This window comes from Cibotium barometz, chromosome 23 (assembly GCF_041138505.1).
Source record: "Cibotium barometz isolate CiBa-2024 chromosome 23, ASM4113850v1, whole genome shotgun sequence".
NCBI lineage: Eukaryota > Viridiplantae > Streptophyta > Polypodiopsida > Cyatheales > Cibotiaceae > Cibotium > Cibotium barometz.
This window is the reverse complement of record NC_141068.1, coordinates 34,335,376-34,350,228: the sequence shown is the minus strand read 5'-3', so window position 1 is coordinate 34,350,228 and position 14,853 is coordinate 34,335,376. Positions and strand designations below refer to the sequence as shown.

Sequence of the window (14,853 nt, the reverse complement as noted above, 5' to 3'; positions counted from 1 at the left end):
AAAATAGTAAACATTGACAAAATAAAAGCAATTACATCTCTCCAACATAAGTGAATAAGGTGACTAAACCACTATAGTCTTGCTTTTAACAAGCTTAGGCAGTAATGTTTTCCAATAACTTGTAAAAGGGAAGGAAAAGTGGAAGGAAAGGGGTAGTGAAAAATGCAAGTGAAGGTGAATAAATATGGAAACAGGTAGATGAGTAAAAAGAGAGGAGAGGAGAGAAGTGGAGAGGGGATGGACCTTTTTTTTTTTTTTTTGGACCAGCCAGGGTCTCAGGCTCTGATGAGCCCCTGACGCTCGGAGGAAACCCGTGCCCTAGCTTATGAATTCGCTAGCACCTTAGAGTCGATCACTCCGGTGCATGGACCATTAAAAATGCTGGGACATGAGTGGAGACCCCCATTTAAATAATCTCACATAAGATAAAATACTTCACGACTATCAACTAAACTACTACTAACTTGAATTTAAACTAACATTAAGCAGCATTAAGAAAAGTCAGCATGCATAACTCTTTGAAATAGTTGCCTCAGACCCTTGGAGCTTGTTCACGCAAGCAGCTTGGTTTGTAAACCAACTTGTCATTGGCAGCTCATACTTGGAAATTGGATTTTGGGCTGGCCCCTATTCTAGAGCAAGGACCCAAGGAAAAACCATGTCTGCACCAGGTGATTTTGATATGTTAAGGAACTCTTTGCTGACACCTCAGCCCTGCATGCACAAGTGAACCCGAACTTTGCCGCATGCTGGTTTGCAAACAAATCCAACAAGCTCTTAACTCTGTGAGGGCCAAAAATCAAAGTAACGTGCTGATGCTATATATGCTATCCCAAAAGCATGTACCCTTGTAAGCGCAGGAGTCAGAGTTGCACAAAATTCACGACGCACGAGAGTCTCGCTACTGGCAACGGGCATGCATGTGTACGAGCCAAACTACAAAGCACAAGTGTACAAGTTTCAGGCTTTTACACTTCCGATTTCCAGAGATGAAAAAAATATTACGTAGGTTGGCCTTTATAAGAGCATTAAGCGCAGGAGTGAGAGTTGCACACAATTCACGACGCACGAGAGTCTCGCTACTGGCAAAGTATTCGCACGCCTGAACACACAAAGTTAACGCTACTGGCAACGCGCATGCATGTGTACTAGTAGGTACGAATTCTGCGAGCCAAACTACAAAGCACAAGTGTACAAGTTTCAGGCTTTTATTTTGGCCTCGTGATCAAATTGCGGGCCAAGCCGTTTCTGTCAGAAGTCAGGAATCCTGACTCGTAACCAACTCTAGATAGTAGATAATCTCCACTTCCGATTTCCAGAAATTGCTCCATCGCTCACATTACCAACTAGCAGACCATTATTATAAGGTGGTCGCCTTGCTTCCATGCCTTTACTCTCTAGTTTACCAGTTTGCGTAGGAACAGAGATTTCATGCTTACGACTTGTCCATTTTCTTTGTAGCAGAGGTTTCTGATTGATTTGCAGCCATGATGAGGATTGCCCAGCACCTGAGAAAGCTCGAGACCCAGCTGCGTGCGAGAAACTTTTCCGAATACACCATCCCAGTAACAGCATCGTCTCGCCATGCCCAGGATCGTGTCATAAACGCTTCGCTAGCTCTCCTTCACGAGCGCGCAAGGGCTAAGGCAATTTTATCATATCGTCTAATGCTTCCAATTCTTAGTAACATGCATTCCATCATCCCTGTTGCTGACTTAGTGTGTTAGTTGTTATCTTAGTACAGGCTGAGGTTGTGCATGCTGCTGGTGGGGCACAAGCAGTCTCCTGTCTTCTTGGACTTCCTTTGGGCCACAACTCCTCTTACCATCGAGGAACGGCTTTTGCTCCTCCGTTTGTACGAGAGGCCATTTGGTCTGCAAGTGCCAATTCCACAACCGAGGAAGGTTGGGTGCTTCACCTCTTTTCATTTTGCTACTTTGCTCCATTTATGAGAGGTTAGGGGGGAGAGGACACATAACGTCACTTGGGGGAAGTGGTTGCACCTTCATATGACACATCATGAGCTATGCAAATTTGGAATGTTGACTCTTCGTGACTATGTATAGTACGTAGCATTTTAATGAATAGGTTTGCATTTTTAACTTGCAAATTTGGATTTTTGACTCGTCGTGACTATGATTCAAGAGATGGTTATGAAATACCTTACCCTTTCATATTCTTGTACAAGAAATACCTTATGCTTTTACAATATGCTTGCAAAAAGCACCAATGCTTTCATAAAGAGGCTCATGCTAACTTCTATCACGACTATGATTCAAGAGATGGTCATGACATACCTTAGGCTTTCATATTCTTGTACAAGAAATACCTCATCCTTTCATAATATGCTTGCAAAGGACCAATGCTTCCATGAAGAGGCTCATGCTAACTTCCCTCCCGACTTGTCACATAACCATGCAGGGAAGGACTTGGCAGATCCACGGGTCTTAGCTGATGTTGGGGATTTTCCAATCCAAGAGTTGCAAAATCTTGGGATCGGAGATGAACTCTTAATGAAGACAGTCTCTGACTCTGTGAAGCTGGTCATGGATCAGGTAGACATGAAATTAAAAGATGTTTCAAGTGATGGTTTACTTAACTTTACTTGTCTTTTACTTTATTTATTACCACATGGACTCTTCTCATCTTGTGCTTGTTGTGATTTAACTATTGCTTTGTGGAGGGGTTGTGTTCACAATTAATTGTTAAAATGTGGTTGTGATTTAACTCTTGCTTTGTGGAGGGGTTGTGTTCACAACTAATTGTTAAAATGTGGTTGCATGGGAATTTAGGTTGAGAACTAGATGATGATGCAAGACTTGCATTTAATGTAAGAATAACAAAGCCAACGCAATTTTCCTTGTAAAAGGAAACACCAAATGGCTTGTCTTTTGCCAATTATGAGCATTGCAAATTTTGGTGGATGTGAGATTGGTAGTCTTCCCTAGATGAGCACTCTAATATAGGAAGCCTCCTATGGGAATTCCTCCAAACACAACCTTTTCAAGCATTTGAGTTCATTGTAGTTACTAAAATAAAGCTGCAACAAATTACCTTTTAGTATAGTGTCTCACACTTTCCATTGGGCAACATAGTGTGATAGTTAACCACCTATCTCTCGACATGCAAAAAAGTCAACATAAAGACATATGGAATTATTGTACTAAGGACCCATGAAATATGCAAAAAATGAAAAAAAAAAGACATTTGGAATTATTGTCACCCTTTCTTACAAAAGGTTAGACAATAGTTAAAGATAAACCATCATAATGCCTAGGGTTTGCGAAAGAATGTTGCCAAGTAACTTACTTAGCACTAATGTACATGACAAAATATTTCTAACATACATTTTGGGCCCATGGGAGCCACTAGAGGTTTTAAATTTGAATAGTTAATGTCTTAATTCTATGATGTTAATTCTCATATTTATTTGTAGCTCAATTTTTAATAGTGATCCCTTTGTCAAAACGTAGACTATACACATATTACAACTTCCTTTAGTCTCATAGGCCTTGAGAATGTGCTATGCCTTGAGATTAAATAAGTTGATTCAACATTAAAGGATTGGCTTACATAGCAAACAATTTTGAGTTAAGTTCATAAAAATATGCTAATATTTTAGATTTTTCAAAGGAGTTCTACATCTAGCCAGTTATCCATAGTTTTTCTATAGAGAGGAAGCCTCAAAGACTTAACAAGAACTGAGAAGTATGGAATCCGCAAGCTTGGTGCTTCTTCCATATTGCATAAAGTATGACCTTTCATGTACTTCTTTACTGCACTAGTAGGGATACTAATGTTTCTTTTACAAACTTTGAGATGTATACAATTTTCTTATTTTCGAACTTGTGCCCAAAAAAGTAAAATTGATATATCATTAAGCATAGTTACACATGTGTGCTATATTCTAGGATGGGTGAGGCATGGATGCCTTGGATTAGGAAACTTCCATGTCCATCCTATTTCCATGGTTCTTAATTCCAACCACATTTTACAATTAGTTGTGAACACAACCTGTCCACAAAGCAATAATTAAATCACAGCCACAAGCATGTAAAAAACCACAACCCTAAAGATTCTCAACTTTTGTTTTATAAATGTTTTCTTTTCTTGACAGTATCCTCTTCGCCCTTTGATTATTGGGGGTGATCACTCCCTCTCCTACCCTATTGTACGAGCAGTTTTGCAGAGAAGCTTGGGGGCCCAGTTGATATCATCCACTTTGATGCACATCCGGACCTTTATGAATCTTTTGAAGGAAACAAGTTCTCGCATGCATCATCCTTTGCACGCATCATGGAAGGTGGCCATGCCCGTCGTCTTTTGCAGGTTTGCTTTTATATTCTCCTTTCATTTCATTATAATAGTACGTGAGAGAAATTCAAATAATTTTTTGCTCTTTTCTTTGTAATGCAAAGGTTGGAATACGTTCTATAAACAAAGAGGGGAGGGCGCAAGCCGAGAGGTTTGGAGTGGAGCTTTATGAGATGAGGCATTTTGAAAAACATCGAGAATTTTTGGAGAATTTGGTATGCCACATCTTACCCAGCCTTAAGTTGTAGAATAATGCTCCAAGCTTAATTTTGATAATGATGATGCATCCATATATGGCCTTTTGTCCAACCTTTACTTGGACATTTTGCCCACCTTTTACTACTCAGGTAGCAAAAAACCATTTTAAACCATGAAAAGACATTCAACTATGTTTCATCACCATATTTGCCATGTGACAAAATTATTTATGTTCATGTTGGACTGTGTATTGTAGGAGCTTGGCGTGGGTGCAAAAGGTGTGTACGTATCCATTGACGTAGATTGCCTCGACCCAGGTTTTGCACCAGGAGTGTCTCACATAGAGTCTGGTGGACTCTCCTTCCGTGATGTGATGAATATCTTACAACACTTGAAGGGAGACATTGTTGCAGGCGATGTTGTGGAGTACAATCCTCAACGTGACACATCATATCATATGACCGCCATGGTGGCATCAAAATTTGTGCGGGAACTAACTGCAAAGATGTCAAAAATGTGAAAATTACCCCTCCGGATAATCATAGCCAAACAATCTTAGTAATAAATTATGTTCACACTATGCAAACATGAGCATTGAAAGATTGAATGCATCCAATTACCTACAAGGGATTCTAATCTATGTATCAATGGGATAGTACTATCTCATTGAATCTTATGTGGAAAAAGCATGTTTTAAGAATCATTCATGTTAGTCAAGTTAATCATGTGATTCATGTGGCCATTTTCATTCATGGTAATGCTCTAGTAATGATTGTGTTCCTACATATCTTTTTTCAAAAGAAAGAGGGCATACTTTGTGCCATCTATGGAAAAATGAGTGATTTTGAAGAAAATAATTTCATTTGATCACAAAATGAAAATTTCATTACACATTCACATTTTCACAATCAAGACAAATCGATTAACATGCATATTTGTGGTTGCATCTTATTTTCATTTGGATTCTAGAGAGGTGTTATCTTTCATGCTCATAACGTGATAAAGGGCCATGTAACACTACAAATAGACACATGCACAAAGTTAAAAGGATTTGTCTTTTGAATGTTTTGGTGGCTTTTGTTATTACAATTTCTCTATTTTAATAGATAAAAATCATAAATAAAATTTGAAAGATTTCTACACAAATACACTGCAAGTAGTAGGAAGATTTTATAAATAACACCTAAATTTAAACGTCACACAATTTTTAGATACCATTTGTCAAAAGAAACAAGGGGGAGGAGAGAGAGAGAGAGAGAGAGAGAGAGAGAGCACGCGTGCATGTGTGTGTGTGTGTGTCTGTGTGAATTCATGCATGTATGTATATATAATTACCAAGGATTTATTGGAAAATTTTTGTTCGTAATACGCATGTAGGGAAAGGATGTACATGTAGCACTTAGAATGACACTACCTTAACTAAGTTTTTATAAATTAGATTGGTATATGTATATAAATCCAACAATTCACTTTTTTTTAAAATTAGTGAAACTTTTTCCTCAATACAAAAAATAAAGTTCTTTTGTTTTCAAGTTGGTTTCTTTACTTACAGATAATAATTCTACCAATGCTATTGGCACCCGTATTGGGTGCAATGAGGGGGGTTAAAGTTGACATGTCTTGGCCTTGATTGCTTGTGTTAGCCAAACAAGCTCAATGCCCATGGGTGCAAGGAGGATATCTACATTGAAAATGGGTCTGTGAAATTTTCATGGGATATATATCTGTGTGTGTGTGTGTGTGTGTGTACCACACACACACACACACACACATGCATGCATGTACATATGTATGTATGTATGTATGCATGTGTATCTATATGTGTCTACGATGTGTATATGTATATGTATATGAGATGTGTATACATACATACAAATGCGCACGTGCGTGCACGCGCACACACACACACACCCCGACGTGCATGCACACACTCACACACTCACACATACACATATATTAGCATTATAATCACAAGATTAACTTAACAAAGCTTGTAGCAGAAATCCCAAAAAAAAGGCCATGCCTATGCCAACATCACCAAAAGGGAGAAGGTGCTAAGTAAAGTAAGTGCCCTAACGAGGATAAAGATGAGAAAAAATAAAGATGCTCCTAACCAAGCTACACATTGCTTGAATCAAAATCTCCTAATGCTAGTACAATGAGCATATCCTTAGAAAGCGATTTGGAAATATATATTTGTGATATTTATCATCAAATAACAACTTGTGCACTCACAACATGTATATGTACTTGTCTTCATGTGGGAGCGAGCCTCACAAATTCTAAGTTTGATCTTACAAATATGATAAAAAAACTGTGCTCAACACTTAAGGTTTCTTAAGTATTGATATGAGTTTCTTCTTAAGACATTTTTAATAGCTTTTCAAATAGTGATGCCTTGTAAACATCCCAAATTCTTGATCTTTGACATATGAGCATAAAAAAATATTGAAAATTGCAAGGCCGAACATTTTGCTCATCCAAAATTCAACTAAATTCACTAAAGCACCAAAGTTAAATATTGCTATGGCTAAGGGATGCTTTCAAATGAACGATCAATTTATTTGCAGGGATGAATGAAGTTCAATTGTAGAATGGTAGAAACACAAATTTAGTGACAACGGCAAGCTATACAATTGTACTTGCTACAATAAAAAATGCATGAAATATAAACATTGTGGGTTTGATTTTCATTGAATTTTAAAGTTAATGTTTAAGGTGTTAATGTAAATAACACCATTTGAACCTACCAGAAGCTTACTCTGATATTACATCAACAAAACAACCTTATGTACCATATCGTCTCCGATCACCAAAGCCGGAGTTAGAAGAATTATTGCCCCTAGCTGGAGAAGGCACCTTATGGGCAAATGTGGTAAGGCATACGAAGCTGGCTAACCCTCACTTGGCAAATTTACTTGAATTCCATATTGTGATATTCATGATTAGCTATTGCTTCCGCAGGTGGAGAAAGGCACATCCAGTTCATACACGAGGGGGCTATACAATGGGAGTACATGGGCCTAGTCCAGTGTAGTTAAAAAAGGATAAAATTGAGTGTTTCAATTACTAAAACGACTCTATTAATCTAAGGGGAACATTACTAACTTACTACATATGTCCTTTACATTTTATTAACAAGCCCATACCATATAAAATATAGTCTTAGTGTTGGTGATGTAGGTAGGTAGAGAGAGAGAGAGAGAGAGAGAGAGAGAGATTTTTATCATTCTTAGGCTATCGAAGCGGAATACTCGCAATCCATATTTTCATGTTCCCCAAGGCCTTGCTAAGTAAGCTAGCTCAAGAGTGTCAAGGTTTAATGCATACAAGGACTACTTATAATAAGGTAGTTCATGGTCACGTCGAAGACTATAGAAGGATAATCTCTAGATTAACCAAATAATATGTCCCTTCCCCTACTTTACTTTACCAATGCAAGATTCTAGGTATTTAAGTATTCAATTTGCAAAAAACTTCTCAGAGTTTATGTGGATGCATTCAATTCAAGGTTTGTAAGTGAGAGAGAGAGAGAGAGAGAGAGAGAGAGAGAGAGAGAGAGAGAGAGAGATTGTGTGTGTGCATGCGGGTGTGCGTGTGTGCGTGCGTGTGTGTGTGTGTGTGTGTGCATATACATATACATATACATATACATACATACATATATATGTATATATATAGAATATATGTATGTATGTATCTATATATATAGTCCAACATAATGTTGAAAATTTTCAAGAAAAGAAAAGGGGTGAAAATGGAAAAAAGAAATCATATTTTATGTTGACACAAAGCGTGCCACATTAATGAGGTGATCTTTTTCTAATTCTCACAAGATCTTGTCACTATAAAGGCAAATTTTTGTCATGTTTGAAACAAAACACGCTTTTTGAAATGGATTCTCTCCTATACAAGCTTTCTCGCTTCCACTTGTCTCTAAAGTTTCAAACTTCAAGTTTTCTTGCATTCAACCATTTCCTTTTTTCTAGTTTTCAAAGTTCTCTTTCATCATTCTACACCATTCTACTATTGATGTGTTGATTGAAATTTTGGCTTTCAAACATAAAATAGTAAGCTCTCTTCATCTTTCATCTATTTTGTCTAGTTTTTTATGTTCTTTCAACTCGATTACCTTTCCTAAACCACATCTTTGCTTGTGCAAAACAATACAAAGCAACAAATAGACATAAATTAATAGCCTTGCTTGCCCATTTCTCTCATAGTCACTAGAGTTTAAGTTGAAGTATCTTTTTAAGTTTTTGATGGTGAAGAGAAACTATATATGCAAACATTGTGTGAATAATAATGCCAAAGATGAAGATGTACAAAGTAGGTCTGCCTTATCAACCTACCTCTTCTATCTCATGTATAGAAGTTTCCAGTATTGTCACTGTGGAAGTTAGCTGTGTTAAAAGGATCATGCGTGCTAATGCAACCCAATAGAAGGAAGAAACCATGGTGAGCTAATATTTTTTTGGCATCTTGGAAGCGTAGGGTAAAATATTTTAGAATCTTGAAAGGGAAAAAATGCATAAAAGAAATTTTGATACAGCATGCATACATGTATAGAGAACTTGTATTGCGAGATTATCCAAGCTATCTTCCACAACACAGACCTAATTGTAAGTATCTTTTCCAGGCTATTGGAATTTCAAACAAAAACCTTTTTTCTTTATCATTGATCGATAATGCCTGCTTTCTTGTTTAGACATATACCCTTCATCCTATGAGGAGTGGCAACTAATAGAGTGTATTCTAGGATTCTGGGATGTCTTACATGGGGACATAGGCGAATTGCAATGTCAAGGTAGATCTACAATACAACTTGCTAAATATTCGGGTATATTTTTTATGACCATTTTTACCAACTGCTGAACAATCGTAAAACACATGGTGCTTTACAAAGACAAGATCTCCCAGCATGGAATTCAGTGGACTAGCCTATTCTTGATGCCAATGTAACATAGGCATATAGAGCCAAGCTCTTCATAGAGGTACACTAGTCTTTAAGACCAAAGATTGCTACTAGAATAGTGAAAATAAACATTTTGCATGCCATTGACTGTGTTCATAGAGCTATTTCATATTTTTCAATAAAAGATTGCAAATCAATGTTGACATACAAAGCAAGTGGAACTAAAGGCATTCCACATTTTTTGGATGATGGTTAGGATAGGAAAACATCCAACAACGTGTAGTGTGAGGTTTTCCTCAACACAATTCAACTAAAATACATGATTGCTTTTCAAAATTGTATATTTTCTTTTTATTATAAATATAGTAGGTAGATTGGTACACAACTTGTGCCACTGGATCAGGATGTGAACTCTTTTGGACTTGCAAATGAGTTACTTGATGTTATTGTTACTGAGAATGGAAACCTAATATAGTAGGTAGATTGGTACACAACTTGTGCCACTGGATCAGGATGTGAACTCTTTTGGACTTGCAAATGAGTTACTTGATGTTATTGTTACTGAGAATGGAAACCTAATGAGTGTCATTTCACTTAGGCAATGTTGTATACTCACTCAATTGTGCGACGATATTCTAATGGAGACAAGGGAACTATTTGGAATTGATTTTCATTCATTGTTAACAACTAGGGTGGGTAGGCAGTCTAACATGAGAGGATAAAATAGACATTAACATAATCACAACAAAATGCAGTGTTGCAAGATAATGGCCAAAGAAATGGTCACAAATTAATTCTGCTTATCATTTCTTTCCTTGTTTGGCCTTGTTTTTTATCCATTTATGTATTCTATAGTCCACTTTTGTTCAAGTAACACGTAACTTGTTATTTAACTTAAATCATATAAACTATTAAAATGTTAGAAGGACAAGAATAGAATTAGTAAAATTATGGAAACGAGACATTGACAAGGTCCATCAAGATTCGATCCTCCCTGTAAATGTCAAAGGTGGTGCTTTATTACTGAGTTGGTGATGTCTAAAGAATTGTGCCTTTTGGAAATTGAATTCTAAAAAATACATAAATAAGGCTATACTCAAAAGAGCTCATACATTATCCTCATTGCACTTTCCATACTATTGTGATAATGACATGAATAGTGTTGTCATCATTCTTCAATTTTGCATCCAACCTGCTCATCTCTCCTGACTCCAAATGTTGCCTCGGTTTGAGAACATGCATCAAAATAGAGGAATGTTGTAAGAATTTAGGTTGAAGTAAAATATCTTGGTCAATGAAAGAAAACAAAGTATAATAATAATATATAATGTAATTATTATAACCACACATATTGTGGCTGAGGAGGTGGTGCGCTTCCTTTCCCAAAGAATTATAATCCAAGGGAATGGGCCCTTCCTTGGACATCATGAGCCCTTCCCTGGGCGTCATGAGCATCGAGAATAAAGAGTCCAGTAGAGTCACGAAGTAGCATTGTGAATAGATAAGATATCGACATATTACCTGAATGTCAGTAGTCATACTCATGTTGCAATTTGAGAAGTTGATATGGTGCACCACCAGTCATGGCCATCTCTTTTACTCTCTATAAAGATGGAAAAATGCACTCTACTCATTATTCATGAATAATGCAAAAATTCATATTTGATGGAGGACTTCACACATGAATTGTTCATGTGTAAAGGGTTGATGAAGCAATCATAGCAACATTACGCGATCTCTCGATGGTGAAGAGATTGTATTTATCCTCAAAAACCACGTTGCTATAGAAAATTGCTTTGTTGTTGTGATTGTTGCTTAAGAAAAAGAAAACATTACATGTCCATCAACATCCATTTAGCCCATTGGCCCCCCATTCTGGTGCTCACAGCATTATGTTGATGCCATTGTCGATGATTGGATTCTGTCCACGCTCTCATTGAGGTCTTCCCCCCCTTGGAGTATCCTATATGATGCCTTAGGAAACAAACGGGTGATGGTTCTAAGCTTCCAAGTTGTTAGCAAAGGAGATGTAGCATGATCCATTGGAATAGCTGCAAGAAATAATTTAATCAATGAAAAACGAGAACATATTTTATCTTAACAACTCTTGTCCTTGGTAAGTTTGTAGATGCAGACCATGATGCTAATGGCATTGATGGCAACCCGGGGGGGGGCCCTACATTCACTGACCATGGTGGGGAGCTTAAGGCTAAGAATATAGAAACTATCTAAAGCCGCATGCAAGGCAAAATTGTAAGGTGCCCACTGTTGTTGATAAAAGATTCATTCTCAATGAAGATATCTTGAGCAAGAAGCAATGATATATCAAAACTTAGGATGCACCCAAGTGGATGAACAATTACAGAATGATATAGATTCGATCAATTACAAAGATGGCTTACATGCAACCCCGCTCCGTAATCATGTTTAGCTACGAAAAGATAAAGCTCATGCACACGCACTTATCCGACTTAAAACCTTTTAAACAATCCTCCGAGTTCTGATCAGCATACTATCAAAGCATTTTTACCACATTCAAAGATGTTAAAAGACATCTGTCATGTAGATCTTGTGAATTCACAAAGAATGGTGTGCTGTGATGGATTGCCAAACTTTTAAAAAACGAGAGATATATGGATATATATTTACACTTCTCTATCATAGACTCGTCGAATTTTGAAAAGACAAGCTGGAATGAGGCGTACATAGGTCTCCGACTCTCAATAGTCTTCCATGTAGTCGAGGATGGTTTTTAAAGAAGCATAGTGGATAATAGGAAGCGGTGCATGAGCCAGCAAATCCACCCAACAAGACCATTTGACAAAAAGTTAACCTCTAGTTGAAGATTTGAATTTAGAACCTGACGATTTCTCTACTTGCGCAGTTTCGTCCTTCGAGCGCGTACAATTCTCCCTTCTTCACCACCAATTCGGGTGCGCCAGTATGGAACAACAATTCATCTTTAACTGTCAGTGCCAGAGGTAAGCACATTCTCAAAACTTTTGAGTTCTTATGATTGGATAAGCTCGCTTGCCTTGTTTTGAATGAACAGTTGATTTCCTTGATTTCTGTATAAGTTGTGCTCCCTTACATTTAAACTCTTTCCTGCTCAAATGTTTACTAATCAGAGGTTGTGTAAATCATATTCTATCTGCAGGTCCTATCCTTTTAGAAGATTATCATTTGGTCAAGAGGCTCGCTCAATTCGATCGGGAGAGGATCCCTGAACGCGTGGTGCACGCGAAGGGCTTTTTCGAAGTGACACGTGATATTTCACATCTCACCTGCATAGACTTCCTACGGGCACTTGGTGTACAGAGTCGTTTAATCGTGAGGTTCTCCACCGTCAACATAATTTTACATGTGTAGTTTCTTATTCATAATATTGATTCCAATCACATGTTCACAGGTAATGCAAAGAAGAGCGAGCATCATACAATGTAAAGACATCCCAAATGGAATGATTGAGATAGCTGAAAGATTTTAATTCCAGGTATTGTATAAATACAAGTAAGATTTACAAGAATGAGTGACTAAAATACTCATGCAATAATGTCCTACTATGTAGATGATGTGGGAGGCTCCATATGTGAAGCTTCCTTAGAAGTTTAGTGCATGTGATCATCATCAAGATTCTCGTCTGCGCAGGCTGATCCTCCACATGAATGGTGTCCTTGTGCTCCAAATCATCCATGACACCACCCTCTCCAGAAACAAAAGTTGTCTCCTTCTCAAAAATCATCAGATTCTCCTACACAAAAATGGTGGACGCCTCCTCATCTAGCACTTTAAGTTCAAGATTTACAGCTTCAATTGTAGTAGGTTCCTCAAGGATAGTGTCCTACGTGCCAAAAATAGATGATGTGGCAACAACTTTCTCATGCATGGTCTATTGATTCTAAAAAACTAAAGCGGTCACAATCTCATCGAGGATGGGCTCGTGCAAACTAGCAGCATTATCTGTGACAATAGCCTCCTCCTACATGGTCTCCTTCACCCCAACATCTGAATCTGTAACATGCTCCTCATGTTGCACTCCATAAGTTGAAGCGATTTATTTTTCCATAGGTGCTTTATGAGCATAAAGTAGAAGTTGTTGTGTAACAAGAGATCTATATCGGTCCACATATTGTGGGGGGTAACTATTCTCTCCAAGCTTAAAGCCCCAAAAAAAGAAGAAGACCTTATTATACTTTTTCTCTTCTTGGCATCTACATAAGAGTCATTGTGAATATATAGATAGCGACGGTATTTTGAATGGTACAATCTGTTGGAATTAGGGTTGCAGGAAAGCACACAAAGCTTGGAGAAGAAGAAGCAAGAATGCACACAACACAAAGTGTATTAGATTGTGTCAATGTACAAAAGATCAGTTAGCCCTAGAAGGATGGGCGTATTTACAAGCCGGGGGAAAAAACCTCCTAAAGAGGGAAAAAGTGCCCCGGCGGTCCTAAGTGTGTTCACACACATCACTGCCTATATATATATGGCAACAAATTCCCCCTGGGAATGATGGTGTGAACGAGAGCTGGCACTCATGTATAGGGGAGTGCCATGCCCGGATCAGTCCACAAAGGGGAGCAAGCCCAAAGCTTTGTGGAAAGCTTCGAACTTCTCACGAGGAAGCGCCTTTGTGAAAAGATCGGCGAGGTTGTCCTGTGTTGGCACATAGGCCAAGCTGATCTCTCCTGCTGAGAGTCTCTCCCTGACATAGTGATAATGCACCTCAATGCGCTTTGTGCGAGCATGAAAAACTGGGTTTCTCGCAACTGTAAATGCGCTCTGACTGTCAGTGAAGATAGAGGTGGCAGACTCCTGTCCAACACCCAAGTCAGCGATAAGCCGTCTGAGCCACACACACTCAACCATAGCTGTGAAAGCTGCCCTGTACTCAGCTTCACAACTAGAAGTGGCCACAGTAGGTTGCTTCTTGCTCAACCAAGATATGCATGAGCTACCGAGCATGAAACAAAAACCACTTGTGGACACTCTTGTGTCATAGCAACCAGTCCAATCTGAGTCCGAAAAAGCATGTAAATCTGGCGGCAACGATCCCCCCTTGGGATAAAACAACCCAAGATGTATGGTGCCACTCAAGTAGCGAAAGATGCGTTTAACTGCCTTCCAATGTTGAGACCCTGGGCTATGCATAAACCTGCTCACCTGTGAGACTGCAAACTGAATGTCCGGCCTCGTAATACATACATAAATGAGGCAACCAACAGCTGTCTGATAGAGTGTGACATCAAAGTGATCTCCAGCATCATGAAGACTCAACTTCAAACCTTTCTCCATTGGAGTAGCAATAGGCTTGCAGTCTTCAAGGCCAAATCTCTGCAACAATGTCTCAATATACTTTGTCTGACACAAAGCAATACCTCCATCACACTGCTTAAATTGTATCCCCAAATAATGATGCAAATGCC

At 38.3% G+C, this 14,853-nt stretch overlaps 1 pseudogene; it reads left to right on the top strand.

Moving 5' to 3' along the window:
• Positions 1-1,317: 1,317 nt before the first annotated feature.
• LOC147625875 (arginase-like) lies at positions 1,318-5,170 on the top strand (annotated as a pseudogene).
• The last annotated feature ends 9,683 nt before the right edge of the window (positions 5,171-14,853 follow it).